Raw genomic sequence first — 6,045 nt, 5'->3', positions numbered from 1 at the left:
GGTGCTCCCAGGGGGTTTCCCAGAGCGTCCCCCCTTCTTCAGCCCAGAAAACCGGGTCCCGGCAGGTGGAGTAGCCTGGGGGGGTCGCAGAGCAGAGAGGAGCAGGGCGGGGTCTGCACGCTCTCCTACTCTAGTGGCATCCTCTGGCCCCCACCTCCGGTCCTCTCTCTCTAATCCCTCCCCCCAGGGCTCCCTGCCTCAGGTTCCAGGGGCTCCACCATGTCTTTCCGTGCCCGTGTCACAGGTCTCTGCTATCAGCCATTCACGCTTTAGTATGAGCTAGTCTCAACCCCACACTCTCTCTCTGCACAGCACTGGTTTCAGCAGGCACGCGGTGGCAGCTCAGAGGTCACCTCGGCAAACAGCAGTGACCTGAGTGCCCCACACGTGACTCCACCAGCCCATGTCTTTGTAGCCTGGAGGGGGAGGGGCCAGGAGTGAACCAAGGGAAGTGAGCCTTCTCCTGTGTGCACGGCGAGCCCAGGGTGGCTGCCCCACACCTGCCCTCTGCACCACCCTCATGCTGTGTGCGTGGCCCGTGGCTGGTCTCAGACTCCCCTGGGCAGCACATGGAACTTTCCAGAGAATGGCGGTACTGGCTTGTGTGTCTCCCCAGCATGCTCCACCCGCACGCCCAGCTGCCAGCCCTGTGAATGGGCCTTTCCCCTGGTCTTGGGCAATCAGCACTCTGTTGCCCAGATTCTGAAAACTCAGGCACAACCGTCCTGGCTCCCTTGCTGCCCGCGGCACTCAGGATAGTCACACGAGGACGCATGTCTTCCTGCACTGGCTCCACTGCTTCCGGGCCTTGGCCTGGCCCAGCATTCCACTGGGGCCGCCACACGCCGGTGTGCAGCTCACAGCCCGGTGAGGCACGGGCTGGACACCGGGGGATGACTCCACCGGGCAGCACCAGCGGCCTCCCTCCTGTCATGCTTGCTGTCACCATCGTTATTCATTCCCATCATCGCTATTACTGTGATTATTCCTAATTGTTCCTAACGCACCTCCTGTACGCTGGGCATTGTGTTTGGCTGGGCTGCTATGACCTGGTGAGGTGGACGAGGCAGGGCGAGTCCCACTGAACAGACAGGGACGGGGACGTGACCTGGCGAGGTAGCCCAGCCTAGGCGTGATGGCTCTGGCTTGAAGACCTGTGCCCGCCCAGTGTCACCGCAGAGCCCTGAGGACCAGACCCGTGAGCCGGTGCCGCCCTCCTGGAGGCCTTGACGTGATTCGGTGAGCACCCCCCATGGGTGCAGGTCGTGTTGTACGCACCCGCCCCCAGGATCAGACCCCTCCTCCACGCCCTCCGTGCCCTTCCCCTCCCTGTTCCTGTCTGTCCCCAAGGCCAGCCACAGGGACACAGGACTGCCATCGATGACAGCGTCAGGTCCCAGGTGTGGGGTCCCTCCACCCCCCGTCTCCCCAGTGCCGGGCAGGCTGCACCTTGCTCTGCCCTCGGTGTACAGGCAGTGGGATCCGAAGGCTGCAACTGGTAGGAGACCGAGAAATCAGAGGCGGCGTTAGGCACAGCTGTAGCCGGCTGGGACACCCACACCCATGTCTGCCTGCCTGGGTTCGGGTCCCGGTTCTGCTCCAAGTCCAGCTTCCTTCTACTGCGCACCTGGGAGGCGGGTGATGCTCACGCAGTGAGGGTCCCGCTCCCGGCACTTGGGCAGTGAGCCGAGAGTGGCAGAGCTTTCTTTGTCGCTTTCACACAAATTAGAGGAAGAAGCCAGCCTCGTGCCTCGCACGCCTGTGCTGTTTCCCCTGCTTCTGCGCAGGGAGCACCCAGGACTGACTCTGCCTGTGGACTTCCGCGGCCTCCTGTCCCCCTTCTGCGACCCTGCTGGCACTGCTGGAATCCAATGGGCAAGCCTCAGACCTCACTTGGACAGACCGAATCACCTCCGCCAGGAAGCCCTCTGAGCTTGCCTGGGAGGCCCCTCTGCCCTGGGGCTGTCTGAGGCTTTGCTGAGGCCTTGGTGTAGCCCCTGACCCAGAGTCAGCCCCTTGCCTGCTCTGTGGGCTCAGGCCAGCGGGCCTGGGCTCCGTCTCTGCCCCTTGTCGGCTCGCTGCCCATCAGGTAGGGCTCCGCCCACCTTCCGGCTCTTGTGCTGTGTGATGGGGACACTCAGGAGGAGGTGGCCAGGAGAGGAGAGTGGGGCCCCTTCCTGGCTCAGAGAACAGAGAGCTGTGCTGCTGCCTGCCCCGGCCCCCTGCTCGGCTGCGGGAACCACTGGGACCTATGCTACAAACCACCCAGGAGCCGGCGTGGGCCAGCAGTGGTCCTCTGCGGGTGATGGAGGCCGCCCTCGTCATCCCCAGTTTCTCCCGAACTGTCTCCACCTACAGGACCCACATTTAATTTTTTTCTTCATTTATAGCCAGAAATTCTTATGAGGATGTACATCCACTTAACAGCCAACAGACTACTACCCCACACCTGTCTTCTAAGCTGTGCAGTGGACCAAGTCTCTCCCTCATAGGCTTGTGGGAAGAAATGTGCTTGTGCGTGTGAGTGTATGTGTGTGCGCGTGTGCAGGTGTGCGCACATGTGTGTGTGAGAGTGTATGAGAGGGCTTCAGAAAATTCATGGGAAAACAAAATGAAAAGATCATGTCCATGTTCCATCGGCTCTTTGAAGCCTCTCAAATACATGCGTGTACACGTGCACACGTGTGTGTTCGTACAAAGGCACACGTGTGAACATGTGTGTGCATGAGCACAAGTGATGCTAGAGTAAAATCGGCGGGCTTATTACAAAGTGCAGAACATCCTAAAATCTCAATGGCAACTTCTCCTCCCACGAGTGCTTTTCTGACATGTCTACTCTCTTGTCTTGTTCTGCCGTTACCCTAGAATCCGGCCCCAGCTGGGATGGCGTGCAGGGCAGACTTGGAGTCCCCGGTATTCCAGATGCAGTTGAAGAACTGATGGCAGCATGGCTTCCAAGAGAGGTTCCCTCAGACACGTCAGGTGACCCCGCGCACCCATCACCCATGGTCCAGGGCCGGAGGTGAGCAGCAAGGCAAAGGTTGGCTGCCCCAGAAACTGGGTGAATGCCGAGCCCCCCCCCCCATGTGGTGCCCAGCACGGGAGCCCAGACTCAGGGACCTCCCCGAGCTCGGGGCTGGGGTGGGGAGGCGGAGCCGCCCACAACAGCATCTGAGCTGTGTGGCTGGTGCTCCACACGCCCACCCCTCCCTGCCCCCAGGAAGGAATCTGGGGTGGAGGATTCCACTCAGAGTCACCAAGAGGTCAGGCCTGGGCAGGTGTAGAGCAGGCCTGGGCGGGTGTCGTCCTGGTTTCTGAGCAGGCTCCCCTCCCCGCTGCCTCCGAGGCCCACCAGCTGCCCAACACGGGGATCCCAGCCAGGCAGCCCGCGTCGAGGGATCCACAGAGCACCTACCGTGTACTAGCGCAGCCCCTTTGTGTTGGGGGAGGGGGAGCAGGGCTGAGGAAGGGAACAGCCAAATGGGTCGTTCTCGGGCGTGGGGCCTGCAGGGACGTTGGCCAGGCTGACCCGGCGGCAGGCGGAAGTGGCAGAGGCAGACCGGACAGGGCGTGGGCATCAAGGCCTGTGGAGTCCATTAAGGCTGTGGGGTCCAGGTGAACCTGCTGGGAAACTGGAACCTGCAGGACGAGGACAGACCGCTGGGAAGCAGGGAGCAGTTGGACCCTGGGAAAGCCAGGAAGAGTGACCCAAGGGGAGGCAGGCCGGGGAGCCCAGGCCAGGCTGGGGGTGTGTGTGCGAGCAGAGTGCCAAGGGCCCGAGTGGCCACTCAGGCGGGCGGGCGTCCTGCTCCCTTCCCCTGCAGGCTGGCAGCAATGCCCTGGGCCGTGGCACAGGCTGGCAGCAATGCCCGGGCCGTGCTGGCTGCCAAAGTGCTATAGCCACAGCTCTCGTTCGTGGTCTCAGAGCTGTTGGCTACAACGGCAATTCAGAACCGGAGGCTGGGGCCTTGTTGGTTTTCTGGCTATAGGAACCTCAGTCTTTGTGTATGTAGAATGGGCCTACATGCTGGCACGGTGGCTCAGTGGGTTAAGCTGCCACTGATGCTGGCATCTTCTACTGGAGCGCTGGTTGGAGTCCTAGCTGCCCTGCGTCTGATCTGGCTGCCTGCTAATGTACCTGGGAAAGCAATAGAGAATGCCCAAGTGCGTGGGTCCCTGCCGCCTACATGGGAAACCAGGATGGAGTTCCAGGCTTCAGACTGGCCCAGCCCTGGCCTCTGGGGCCATCTGGGGAGGGAACCAGTGAATGGAAGATCTCTCTATCTCTCTGTCTCCCACCCTCTCTCCCTGTCATTTTGCTTTTCAAATAATAAATAAATGAATAAATCTTATTTTTTAAAGATTTGTTTTTTGAGAGGTCGAGTTACAGAGGCCGAGAGAGAGAGAGAGAGATTTTCCATCCTCTGGTTCACTCTCCCAGTTGGCTGCAATGGCTGGAGCTATACTGATCTGAAGCCAGGAGCCAGGAGCTTCTTCTGGGTCTCCCACATGGGTGCAGGGGCCCATGTGATTGGGCCATCTTCTACTGCTTTCCCAGGCCATAGCAGAGAGCTGGATCAGAAGTGGAGCAGCTGGGATTGAACCGGCGCTCATCTGGGATGCCGGCACTGTAGGTGGTGACTTTACCTGCTACACCACACGAATAAATCTTATTTTTAAAAATCTTTTAAAAATGAATCTAATCTTACCCAACTTGTAAAGTTTCTGTGAAAAAGAATATATATTAGCTCTAGGATATATAATAGCATGTCAAAGTGCCCTGGCCTGCAGGAATACGGATGCAGAAGAAAATAAGACAAAGAGATCGAGAGGCAGGAAGTCAAAGCCCCCTCCGCATGTGCACGCGTGCGCACACACACACACACACACTTGCAAGGTTTCTATGCACAGGCCACGTCCTGACGTGTGAGGTCTCCCCCTCTCTGTCCTGCACTCACGGTCCATGTGGTCATTGTCCTGTCTGTGCATGCTGTCGAGGTGTGATACCCCATGGGACCGGCACATCCATGCTTCCTTTCATGGGGTCTGGCTTCTGTGTCGTTCCCGGGGCTTCTATGTCACTCCCAACCTAACCTTACTTATTATCTTAGGTTCTTTATATGGGAAGCTTTTCAGCATTTTATACTAAGATCTCTCCAGGGTAACCTAGGATCTTGCTCAAGATTACTTTGTTTTTTATTTATTTATTTATTTATTTGAGAGGTAGAGTTACAGACAGTGAGAGAGACAGGCAGAGAGAAAAGTCCTCCCTCCATTGGTTCATTCCCCAAATGGCCGCAACGGCCGGAGCTACGCCGATCCGAAGCCAGGAGTTGGTGCCTCCCCCTCCCGATCTCCCATGCAGGTGCAGGGCCCAAGCACTTGGGCCATCCTCCACTGCCCTCCCGGGCCACAACAGAGAGCTGGACTGGAAGAGGAGCAGCCAGGACAGAATCCGGCGCCTATATGGGATGCCAGCGCCGCAGGCAGAGGATCAACCTAGCGCCAGCCCCTCAAGATTACTCTAGAGTGTTAATTTTCTCCTGAATTGTTTATTTAAATCATTTGTTGATTTATAATTACCTATTAAGTTCCCCAGTTGGAGCTTGGACTCAGTGAATAGTTAGTTTTTCATTAACTCAGTTTTTTATTTTTAATTAATTAATTAATTAATTTTCATTTTATTTGAAAAGCAGAGAGACAGTGAGAGATCTTCCATTTGCTGGTTCACTCCCCCACCCCCCAAATTTTCTGCAATGACCAGGGCTGGGCAAAGCCGAAGCCGAAGCCAAAGCCAGGAGCCAGAAGCCAGGAGCCAGGAGCTCCGTCCAGGCCTTCCACGTGGGTGGCAGGGACTCCTATATCTGAGCCACCATCTGTTGCCTTTTGCATTAGCAGGAAGCTGCACTGGAGGTGGAGTGGCTACGACTCAACCCCGGGTACCGTGAGACGGATGCAGGATCCCAGGCCGGTCCTGTGAGACGGATGCCGCAGCTGGGCCCGGGGGTTAACAGCCTCCGCCTCGCTGCTCCGAGACAAGGCAGG

This window comes from Lepus europaeus, chromosome 22, assembly GCF_033115175.1.
Source record: "Lepus europaeus isolate LE1 chromosome 22, mLepTim1.pri, whole genome shotgun sequence".
Taxonomy (NCBI): Eukaryota; Metazoa; Chordata; class Mammalia; order Lagomorpha; family Leporidae; genus Lepus; species Lepus europaeus.
Note: the sequence above shows the minus strand (reverse complement) of the source record.